This window comes from Thunnus albacares, chromosome 10 (genome assembly GCF_914725855.1).
Source record: "Thunnus albacares chromosome 10, fThuAlb1.1, whole genome shotgun sequence".
NCBI classification, from domain to species: Eukaryota; Metazoa; Chordata; class Actinopteri; order Scombriformes; family Scombridae; genus Thunnus; species Thunnus albacares.
This window is the reverse complement of record NC_058115.1, coordinates 13,337,460-13,349,983: the sequence shown is the minus strand read 5'-3', so window position 1 is coordinate 13,349,983 and position 12,524 is coordinate 13,337,460. Positions and strand designations below refer to the sequence as shown.

Here is a 12,524-nt window from a genome sequence, read left to right as displayed (position 1 = left end):
TGTTCACTGTCTGTGGAACTGATCGAGGAAGATTTATGTCATGAAAAAGTGTCCATAATCAAAGGTTGAACACTTTTTTTTAACCAAGCTAATAAAGAGGTCTACTGTGTGTAAAATCATAACATACTAACATTTTGTCATGTTACCAAGTCCTTGACGTTTCTGTGAAGAGGTTGAAAGAATATTAATTTCTATAGCCATAGGACTGAACATTTGTGGCAGGATGTCAGGACATATTACAACACACTGCACAACCTAGTGATGGAACATGGCTCTATCCACTGTTGGAAAATGAACTGATGGAACTATCAGCAGACAGCAGCCTGAAGCTTCAGCTTACACAAGTGGACCTTGCTTCATTCTGGATACTGGCTGCCAATCAATATCCCTCTCTGTCAAAATGGGCAGTCAAATTTCTGTTGCCTTTCACCATCACCTGTTTATATAAGTCAGGGGTTTCCATTGTGACTTTCGCAAAATCAAAGGCAAGGAAAAAAGTGAAAGCAACTTTGAACACTACTCTGCATGTCAGTGTCTCACCCATCCCACCACGACTTGATCTCATTATTTCCCAGAAGCAAATCTGAGTGTCTCACTGAGGGTGAGCAGAATACTTATTTTGGTCATTACAGTTGACAGTGGCCTTAAGTTACAAAAGGTTGAGAACCCCTGCTTAACAGAATATGTTTTAGCAGTCCACCAGACATTCCTCCCCAAACTGAAGGCAGACCTGAACATGGTATTTTACTCTTTGCCCGACTGTCAGGATATTCAAGAGCCGGACATTGACTGGGATGTGGCAGCTGACTATGGAGACGATGTAAATGGTGTGATAGTTGTCCCTGAATTTGAGGGTCCGTTGAGCAAACAGCAGCTAGCAGAGCTTCAGTTGCTGATTGATCAAAATGATATACACACTGACACTAGGGACCTTTACTACCTATGTCATGAATATGTGGTTCCTGTTTGTCAGGTGTTTGATGGTTAAATGTTTGGATAGATTTTGCTTGTTTTGGTGTATAGAAATGAGAATTTGAAGACCCATTCTTTCACATTAAAGTCTAATTCTCTGTAGCCATTACTCCAGTCAGTCAAGTCAGTAATTTCATACACCATTACCATATCCTCAACTGACTGCACAATACCAGATGTTTTCAAATATAGCTAAATTCTCCTTATGCTCCTCTAACTGTCTGTCCAGTGTGTGTGCAAAAACAACAACAACAACAACAGAAAAAACTCAGGTGTTCTGAGTGTTCACAGTCCTGGCTCTGTAAATGGGACATAAAGTGATTTGGACTGAACTGTACACTGTTTCAACCAATCAGCAACATTGCCTCACTAGCACGAAAGGGAGCGATGTGTTTGACTGGCTGTTAAGCTCAGGCATCAACAACCTTTCACCAGGATTGAAGACTACAACTTTAAGTCACAGATGAGCCCTATTATACCTGCATTTTCAGATCCCAATTTTTGTGAATTTGTTAAAGGACATCTGGAAATGTAATGCCAAGCTTTAACATAGAAGTGTTTCTGGTATGACAGTTTCTTTATTATGAAAAATGACTTAAAATAGTATTTGTTAAAATATGTTTACTTTTCAACAATCAAATTAATGAAAGGCAACAGTAGAAAATAAACTAAAGAAAATAAAACAGTAGAAAAGAATAGAAACACAAAGCACAGTTCAAGGGGGAAAAAAATATTGGTTACAACCAACAAAACAAATTTTACATTTTCAGCAAGTAACATAACCAAAATTTAAGTGTTAACCATAGGATGTAAATTACAGATAATAATGAAGAATAGACAATGCATAGCACAGTTGGTTGTCAATAAAAATACATTTTCAGGCTTAATTGAAACCTTTAGTCCATCACAAGGCCAGTAAATGTGGACTTTAGTGCCTGTTGAACTCATAACCACCACAGATTCCCTCGGTTAGGTTGTTTTCAAAATTGTGGTCGGTGGCTAAGTAGCGTATAGGGCATGTAATAGCAATTGCACAAGCATTGACAAAGAAAGTTGGGGTTTTTTTTAGCTATAGTATGGTCAAAATCGATATAAACATTAATATAATGAGAAGGTAATCTACTACAATAAATTATATCTCATAAACATTAACCAAGGATAATAATACAAACATAGAGCCAAGGAGGAAATAAAGTAAATAAAGGTGACTGTAGTCTTGTATAAATCCTACTTTGACCATTTAATTGTAGTGGGCCTCATTCAGGCCGCTGGGGGCCCATGTGTCTAACTTTTGAATCCTTGATCTCTCTGCCCTCTTACTCTGTCTGCTGGTCCAGCCTGGGTTCGACTCCAAGCCCACAATGGTCAGATTTAGTACTCTTTGTAGATTAAAATGTTGTGCTAACTGCTTTTGTGTCTTTCCTAATTAGACCTAGATGTTGTTTAAGTCTGGTTAGTAATGGTTTCCCAGTCTCACCTATATAGGGCATGTTACATGAATTACAGCAAATAGCCTTCCTGGAAAAGGTCACTTTCACCAACAGGTCCCTCATGTTAACCTTTTTTCTGAGAGCTGAGATGACTTTATGTCCTTCTAATATTTCATGTTGGTCCTGTGCTCTCTGAAAGCTCTCCTTAATGAGCTGGTGGAACCTAATGTACCTGTGGGAAAATGATGTTACTAGGGGAATGAGCCCCGACTGCGCGCCAGGAGAGAGGTTGGGCTGGGCCGGCACTGAGCCATCAGCCCACATGTGCACCCCATGTGGAGGTTCTGTCCCCCCAGTTGACTCCAAGGATGAGTGAGTGGGAGCAAGGGCCACCAGGGTGTCAGCCTTCACCCTCCTGAGGAATCTCTTGGAATATTTCCTTTTTCTAAAATAATGGAATAGGGTGGAGATGGCTTCCTGTAGGTCCTCCTCTAATGTGCATATGCAATGGAAGTGAATAATCTGAGATTTGACTATGCCTTTAAATGTATGCCTTGGATGGTAACTGGCCTTATGTAATAGTGCATGTGTGTCCGAGGGTTTAAAGTATACTTTGGATATAATGCGGGTCAATCGAGTATTTGTCTTTGATTGATGGGTGATGGTTATTAAGAATATCAATGAAACTCTCAAATGATCCCCTGCCATGCGGCCACACACCTATAATATCATCTAAAAATCTCAGATGAAATGATGGTTTCATGGGGCACCTGGACAAGACCTGTTGGTCCCACTTGCTCATGTACAGGTTACTATAGGAGGGTGCATATCAGTGGCCCATGGCAGGACCCTCCACCTGTAGGAACCACTGATCATCAAACAAGACATCATCATTAGTGAGACATAATTTGAGTAACTGAAGAATCCCCTCATCTGGTCTGTCAGGATCCAGGTATCTGTGAAAGACAGCCTTCAATGCCTGAAGTCCCATAGATGTATTAATATTAGTGTAAAGGCATCAATGTCAATAGTGAACAGTGAGGCCTGAGAGGGGACTTCTATGGACCAAATTATCTCCAGAAAATGATAGGTGTCTTTAATATAGCTAGGGTGTCTCATGAAGAGGGGGCCCAAGATGTGATCTATATATTGTGATACGTTATATGTAGTGCTGCTGCAGTAAGAGACACTAGGTCTACCTGGAGGCACCTCAAAGAGGACCGTCCATATTTCTGGTTCTTTATGAATTTTGGGGAGCAAATAAATCTCCTGGGCTGTAGATCATCAGGACTCTACAGATAGTCTCTTTGCTTAGTTGTTATATATGTTTTATTGTGAAAAGATCGAATGATATTTCTAATTTTAGTTTGAGTCTGTGTTTTCATACTTACTGATACTTTTTTGTAGTATTTGACATTTTCCAATTGACAGTGGGCTTCCAGAGCATATTGCTGTTTGTCCAAGATGACTATTTCAGAGCCCTTGTCCGCAGGTTTAATAATCATGTTAGGATTATTTATTTTCTAATTGTTGCAGTGCAAATCTTTCTGCATTTGTGAGACTATCTGCATGGTCCAGACTCACCTCATACTGCCTCAGGATCTCTCTGTCTCTTTTGATAAGTTGCCTTATTGGCCTACTGAGTAGAGACCATTCTGGTCCCCAGCTAGATGGAAAAATAAAAAGGAATATAATTAAATTCATCATCCTGAAAGTAGTCTATTATCTTCAGTCATCTGTGGTATTGGTGGAGGTCTCTCTGAAGCTCCTCCCTATCAAAACTATTGGGTCAGGGAATAAAACTAAGCCCCCTCTCCAAGAGACACACCTGAGCCACAGTTGGTTAAAATAATTTAGATAAATATAAGACATTATCCACTGAGTCCCGGGAGAGGTCCACAACCCAATCTGCCTCCCCGTCATGAGAGGGTGAGGGGGTGTCTGTCCCACTGTCTGCGGCCTGAGAATGATTCACAGCAGGGGTCCATGGGTGTGGTTTCTCTCCCCCAGGTACTTGGTTGGTTTTAGAAAAAAATGCTGCAGTGGGCAAACATCTGCTCGGCCGTCTCAGGTGTCCAGTGGATCTGGTTCGGCTGTGTGTGGAACCTGCTGTGGTGGAGCGTAATTAGATTTGGCAAGTTATTGAAAATGTGGTCGTTAATCTCTCTCAAGTTAGTCTGTTGTTCCTCTGGAAGTGAAAGTAAGAAGTTAATGCATGAGAAATTTATGTCTGCATTAGGAAAGATTGTCCTAGCTGTCTTGTATAGTGCACATAGTTGTTTGATAGACGTCTTGTGTGGATCCTGGTCTCAATTATTGAGGCACACCAAGAGAACCAGAACCTTGGTATCTGTGTGTATGGGTGTTTTTTCACATATTTTGAGGAAGTGGTACAAGTTGGCCCCTGGATAGCTATCTATTTGTATGTTCTAATTGTGTTGTGGTGGAATCCTGTTCAAGTTCGAGTCTCCCAAGAATAACACAGGTTTATTACCTTTAAAGCTCCAATCCTGCAAATTTCTGGAAGCCCTAGCTTTATGGTAAAAGAGAACACATTGCTCCCAGAGCAGTCCCGTCCACCCTCCCCCAGGCCCACTGGTTGGCTGCCCCTTGCCTGCTCCCAGCCTTGAATTTATATTAAAAGTTGAGGGTTCAGATTGAGTATTTAAAGTCATTTGGACTTTATGGTCAACCATCTTGTCGACCTTATTTAACCCACTCATCATGGTAACCTCTGCCACTGTCCCTTGTAGTAGTGGCAATTTCCGTTGCTTTGGCTGGGAAACAGGCTAGGACCACCACCTGTTGTAGACCCAACCTGGGCATAGTCGAGAGCGACGTGGGTTTGTCAGTGTTAGTCTGTGTAGTTGGGATTGAAGTTAAAGACCTGCTCTGTTGTGGCCTCTCGTGGACCTCCGCCTGTACTATCATGATGTTTCAGCCAGCAGCCAGAGGCCCTCCAAAGTTATCATCTACCTGCCCACTGCATGGGGGGAGAGGGGGAGAGAGGGGGAGGAGATGGATGTCCTCCAGGAGATCTAGCGTCATCTCGTTCCCCAGTTAAGTCACAGGGAGAGGAGGGAGAGGGGGATAGGAAGTGGGATGAGGAGGAGAGGAAGCTGGAGGAGGGGGAGTAGAAGACGGAGTAATAGATTACATTATGGGTGGGCAGGCTTCGGTGTGTTTTTCCTGCCCCGTGTCCACTAACATATGACTCCCCTACCTCTGAGTCAGTGTTGTGGAATATCAGTCAGTGGAGGGCTCTGGACTGGGAGGAGGGGTCTCTTTGGAGTGGTTAGTGTCCCTTTTGGGCCTGGCTGCAAGCCCTTCTCTCAGAATGGAATATTGTTCCAGCATAGTGGTTCTGGGGCCTAAATATAGTGGAGCAGCTTATGCAGTTTAAGAAACTGGTTCTCATCCTCCAAATCAAGCCCCCCCTCCTCCACCACCCACAGACAACAATGCCCTGTTCCCCTGAGCCTAAATTTGATTTTGAAATGCGAGTCTGTCAGCTGAATTGCATAACAGCGATTGTCATCCTCTCTGTCATGTGATTAAGCCTGGGTCCATAACATTTGTGGGCCCATCCCATGGCGACCTACGAAGTGTCTCTACATTTCAACACAGTGGTCTAGTAGTAAAGTCACATTGTTTTGCATCCACTGATTTGTGCTTTTGCCACTTTCATGGAGGGAAAGGATGGTTTTATGAATGCTGCCAACTTTTTCACCTGTTTGATCATGCCCATTAGAAAGAAAAATATTAGTTATGGTCAATGATGGATTTATGATGTATAGCTTGAATTCCAGCTCCATCATTAGTTGGTCCATTGTAATAGCACTAGTGCCATTCTCATGGGGCTTGCTGTGGTTGTTTGTGGAGGCGGCCATTGTAGCTAGCTCTCTGGTTAAGCTTGTGTTAGCTCGTGTTGTTGGAGCTTGTGAGGTAGTTTGCTTTTGTTTGCACTCTCCCAACTAAATTCAATGTAGTTTTTATTTTAAGTCTGATGTTTTAAAGGTGGAAATACATAGTAAAATGGGAAACCCTCAATTGCATGCTCATGACAAAACCGGAGGCTATCAATCTGTCTTTGTCATGAAGTGAGTGGAGCAGGTGGACCCAAATGCAGAAGACGGCAGGACCAGATGCAGAAATATTTATTGAAACTCAAAAGACACTGATACTCAGGAACAAGGAACACTAACCGCAGACGACTCGACAAAAACTGAACTGAGAACAGGACTTAAATACACAGGGTCTGATTACAATCTGAACACAGGTGAGTGAAACAAGACACAGGTGAAACACATGAGGCATTCAACTGAGGTGGGAAAACACAGGAAGTAAAGGTAACAAAACACAAGGAGAAAACATTTCAAAATACAACAGGAACTAAAATAATCAGACAAGGAACAAGTGACACAACACAAGGGCAGACTGGGAGCTGATAGACTGAGGAAGACACTAGGAGCAAGGCAGGGCTAACAAGGGTAATGCAGGACAGGTGAGAGGACGAGTACATGAACACATGAGGAGTGAAGGAACACACAAGGGGAAACACACAGAGAAAACCAAATCCCAGAACACACAACACAATCCAACCAAAAATGCAAGAAAGTCTCCCAAAGTCAAATAACATAAACAAGCTCAACCAAATAACCATGCAATATAAGTGTGACACAGAAAACCCAAAAGAACAAAAACACAAAGAATCCAAACACAACAGAAAGTCCTGGCAGGATGTGACAGTCTTTATCACATTATCCAATAGGAGACATTTTAGGGGGTCACACCCTATGCAGTCTATCATACTGTGCTGTTACACAGGCCTCTGCAGGTTTTTCTTCAGACTCCTACAGCTCATATGACATCTGACAGAAAGTTTAGCCAGCATTTATCATGCTTCAGTGTACAGAATTCAGCTCTGCAAGAGTGCAAATTTTAATCAGTAATAAGCAGACCTCTTGTTGTTCTCACAAAAGGGAGGGGGTGCAAGATTGTTTTGTGTAGGTTCAAAAAGAGCCTCAAATTGATCTGGGACCCAAAATCCCAGGAGCTCAAGGTTCTGCACTAACATGCCTGCTCTGTGTCTCTCTGTCTAATGTGCTGCTCTTTGACTGGTTGGAGTCCCAGAGGCTATTTTTAGACTCATTCCCATGATAATAACAGCTAAGTCCTTGATATGCCAGGACAAAGAGCTGTAAGAACTATCTTGTATTGTCTGTTAATGTGGACAGCATGGATCGACGCTCCTGTTTTTCAAAGGGCAATGCCCTTAGCCATATGCTTTTATCACTTTAGTACAGCACAATTGGTTTAGCCTAAAACAGAAACACACAGACACACACACACACACTCACACACACATCACTGCATGATTGTCCTTTTTGTCTTGCTGGGATTGTGAAGGCTTGGATTGAACCTGCTGGGAAGCACCGTGCTCCAACACAACACAAATTATTATTTTTTTCTTTGCACCCCATTTTTGTGCTTTCAACATAAAAAATAAAAGCACACTGTGTAGCCTGGTGAAAATTCGCTTTAAGATTACAGGTGTGGACTACAGAAATCACATACTGTAGATGCATGCGGTGAGGAAGGCCAATAACATTCACAGCTTTCCAGGTTGTTCCCTCTGTTGTTGAGCCTTGTTGTTTGACTTTTTGTTGTGGTCAGGAGTTACATGCTTTGATATGCTTATAATGTGTAATGTTGTTATTGTGAATTCTGGCTGCCAACCAAATTTCACTCACCAAATTATACAATAATGAATTAATTTGAATTTAACTGAACAAAACTGAATTGAACACAGGAGCACTGGAAAAATTACAACAAATGAGACAGCAATATTGTCAGAAAATTAACTGGGAAGACATGATCATAATCAGTGTGAGGAGAAATAACGTACATACGTATGACCCCAGCACATACAAACCTCGGATGTGAACATCATGCTTTGTCATCATGACCATCTGATTATTAAGTTTGTCTCTTTTTGGCATTCAGGACATGAACCAAGTTTCTATATGCATATTTATGCCTTTGATCCAAGAGAAAAATAAATAATAAATAAATAAATTCATTACATTTTACTACTTTTCTGTATCTATTTAAATCTGTGTACCTTCACAGGCCTTTTTTCTGATTTCCTATTCTGAAATGAAAATTGGAAAATGAAAAACGGGCTTTTTTTAATTGTCAATGTTTGTAACAATGTTTTAAAAATGGAAATAGAGCCTTTTACAATTTAATTTTGTCCTGAGAATGTAATTTTGTGTAATTTTGTTTCCTTATTATGGATTTTCATTTAGTGAGTGAAACATCCAGTTTCCATTACTACAAAATGCGAAATAGGGGCAATTTTAAATGATAGTTGTTATCAAAAGGTGAAGAATTTATGTAAGTATTTTTAGCTATGATTTTTAGCCAGAGTAGCAGCAGGTTGGGGCAAGAAAATCCGTGTCGGCACCGAGGGGTGCACTGCGTGCCCCTAGCTTAATGCCCCCCCCCTTCATACACACAGTTAACCAGTATCAAGTTTATTACTCAAGTGTGATTATTTTGTTTCTATAAAATCTCTACTTTACATCACTGATTGGATAATAAAACCCAAATAAGAAGTGTATAGTTAAACCTGCAATGCAGACCTTTATATGAATAAATAAATGAGTGTCCGTTGCATTCAAGCCCTTGCCAAACAGGTTCACAGAATGCTGATTGAAGGTTACCGAGTCAAACACAAGACATGTGGTCCCAAGCTCTCACTTCTACACTCCTTACTTGCCACCCCAACATAACAGTGATAAAAAAAAAAAAACTAGCATACATTATAGCCGAATTACTTATTTTGTGGTCAGGGATCGATATTTTTAATGGTTGGACCTTTCCATTTTGGCAGATCTGTCTGATGAGATTAAAGTAACTATGATCATAGGGCGATTAGACTATTGTGGGCAACTATTGGCTGTCAATAGCATCTGTGTCCATATGAGGACATTTATCATATTCAGTTAATATTTCCAAAACCATAGCCTATGTGCTGTTAATATGTAGGCTTCAAGGTTTCTATTTCTTGTGACCGGAAAATTATTGTTTGCAGCTTTTTGTCAGTAGGCATATTTTCAACCAAATAGTCAATAACAGACTGTGCCTAGCCAGACCTATTCCACACTTCTATTAGTGTAATAGTGTAATAATAACTCTCCTATGGAATTTCAAGCCAACAACACGCCACCAACAACTTTTATAATAGGTAGGTAGAGCCCTCGAGATGTGCTGTTGTAGGCCCAGGTGCTATGCTAGCTTTGATTATTCATTTGGCCACAGGATTAAGCTACTGCTGACAGAATAGTGGACTTGATCAACAGAGGATGTGCAATCATTTTGCAGCCAATGAAAAGTTTAGATTTTGAGAATTTACATGTGCGTGGATAGGCTATTAAGTTTGATAAAACAGTCAGGAGATTACCCTGCATATTGTAGGCAGACCACTGTTGTCTTGCACTTATTCTGTGCTTATTTATAGACTGAACACAGCCTTTGAATAACTAAACTGCCAATGTTGTAGCTGTTGTTAGTAACATTGAAGGGTTAGGGTTAACATTAATCTAGATAGGAGGTTCCATATCAAGAAAAATTAAACTCGCAAATAAAAAAAAAACAGAATTTCAGGCCTTTTTCTACAAATTCTATTTTGTGTCAGAAAATGCTTTGATATCCATTTTTTTCAAACAGACTGACAAAACCATTTTTAAAGAAAGCCCTGTTTTTCGTTTGAGAGTAAGAAATCGATTGAGACAAAAGTACACTGATTTATTTAATTGGACCTTTTGCAGTGAAAATGTCAACTTCAAAACAATTATTAATGAATTGGTCTGTTACTACAGGTACTAACTACTCATGGCAGCTCCCATCACACATGTGAATGATCTCAAGAGTGAGAGGTTGCCATTTAATAAAGTGCAAAATTTCCCTTGGAAATGAGAGGAAACTAAATAGGCTTTTTGAAGCGCAGAATTATATTACTGTATATAAGAACTGTATATCAGCAAGCCTTTCATGCATAAGATTTCTTCCACAAATGCTTTCTCTTGTCATGTGGGATTGAGCAGGTGAACCCAAATGCAAACACTGTACTAGTAGGTAATGGTGAAATAAGTGAATAAGTCTTCATTTGCTTGAGCAGGTACAGATGGTGAGATGGAGGCTGGCTGATGTTAGGGCTGAGGTGAGGGGGAAGAATCTGAGAAATGTCCAATTTCTAGGATGAGAGCTGACTTGGCGGGCAAGCAGGCAGGTATTCCTGGAGACAGAGAGAACAGGTGTAAGGCAAGCTGCAGGCAGGCAACCAAACTAACTAGCTAGCAGACTAGGCAGGAAGGCAAATAAACTATTTTGCAGGCAAAGCAGACAGGAAAACAAACAGGAAGACAAACCGTGAATGGCATGGCAATTCGGCAGGGACTGGCTGTCTGTGCAATCTCCTTGTAGTGGAGTGATGATGGCTTGATGACAGGCAGGTGAGCTGATTCCATACTAAGCAGCAGGTGTGGAGGGAGAGAGAGCCAGAGAACAAACACGCCTACACCACACACACAGACAGACTGAGAGGAAAAACACAAGGAAAACACAAGGGCTAGGCTATGATCTTTTAAATCATTTTAAATCTACCAGAATGGAAAAAAGATGACTGAGTTGTTTTTTCTTTTTCTTTTTTATGGTCTTTAGCCTGTATGTTTTAACTTCAGGCTTTTGTCTTCAATATAATCAAAACAGTCAGTCAATATGTCATTAGGCAGTATAGCTGGGTGTCATGTCAGGTCAGCCTGAAGTCAATGTGGATATTAACTGTCTAATTTCTCATTCTGTTTTCATTGCTCAGCCACTCATGAAATTCAGTGCTGTGTGACCCCTGAAAATGATGAGGAGGATGAGGAAGACTGACGTGTGTACATACAGTAAATCTGCAATGCAAATTTGACTGCTGAAGGTGATGGAGTCATTATCTTGCAGTGGAGCGTCTGTGTGTATGCTGTGTATACATGGGTTACACAGCATTGTAAACCACAGGGATCAGAGAGGAAAAAGGGTTAATTGACTGTTAAGCCTCCATGCTGTAGAGATCAAAGACTTTCAAGTCTTATGATCACAATCAGCACCTTCCCCATGCAAGCTGCTGTTAGAGCCTCTCGGGCAAGGTCACCGCTAACAGAACTTTGGATTTGTTAGGATTTCAGCTGTCTGTATGTATCTGTGTGCACCTGTGTGTATTAGTGAGTGTTAGCAAGAGTGACACTGAACAGAGTCTGTGATCTGACAGTAATGGCAGCCCCGTCCTGGTTAATTAGATTTATTGGATGCAAATTAAAAATCCAAAATGTATGTGTTCATCATTTGCACGCTTTTTAATCTAGCATATGAGAAGTAACAATGCCACTTCATAATAGGGAATCCTCTGAAAAGATTTAAGGTCTAACTGAAATCACATTTAATCATCTTTCTTTGCAGTCAAAATAATGTCAACATGTTTTTTTAAATGTATTGTTGATTTTGTATAATTTGAATGAAGAAAAAAGGCATTTGAAATAGATTGAAAATGCTCCCTTTTGTCTCAGATGGCTGGGCAGGAGGCTTGTTCGATTAGGTTGCAGGCTAAGGCTACACTGTACAGAACCAAGATAAAATAAACAAACTGCTGTTAAAAGTCATGGACAGACAGTATGTTGCTAACAGGGATTTTGAAAAGCAATGACCAAACCAGCATCTAATGGGTCCAAAATGACATTTGTTTACATGCGGTTTAATGTGTTGCAACTGAGCAGCTAATTAGCTATCAAGCTACTAACTGACGTTAGAGGTGCACTTTTCTCCAGTGAATGTTTGTTTGGTGGCAAGCTAAGGTGCAAGACAAGACGTGTGCTCATGTTTATAAGTTAAATAAGAAGGAGACTTTAGCAGAAAAGCTAATGTGGGTTGTTGTTCAGAGTCTGTGGCTCTTTTGTTGTGTAGCCGGCTGCTAACAGGCTCAGTGTGACTGTCCGCTCTGCCTATGATAGAACTTATCATTATCGCTTTATGCAAGATTTGATTTGCTGTATCAAAATAAGATCTCCAGCTTATGTA

The 12,524-nt window shown here is 40.7% G+C and overlaps 1 long non-coding RNA gene across 1 annotated transcript; it reads right to left on the bottom strand.

The window, feature by feature from the left end:
- Positions 1 to 10,199: 10,199 nt before the first annotated feature.
- Positions 10,200 to 11,927, bottom strand: LOC122990600. The gene is made up of 2 exons (XR_006405417.1): positions 10,838 to 11,927; positions 10,200 to 10,704 (listed from the first exon to the last, which is right to left on the bottom strand). It is a non-coding gene; the product is annotated as an uncharacterized LOC122990600 (long non-coding RNA).
- Positions 11,928 to 12,524: the final 597 nt, after the last annotated feature.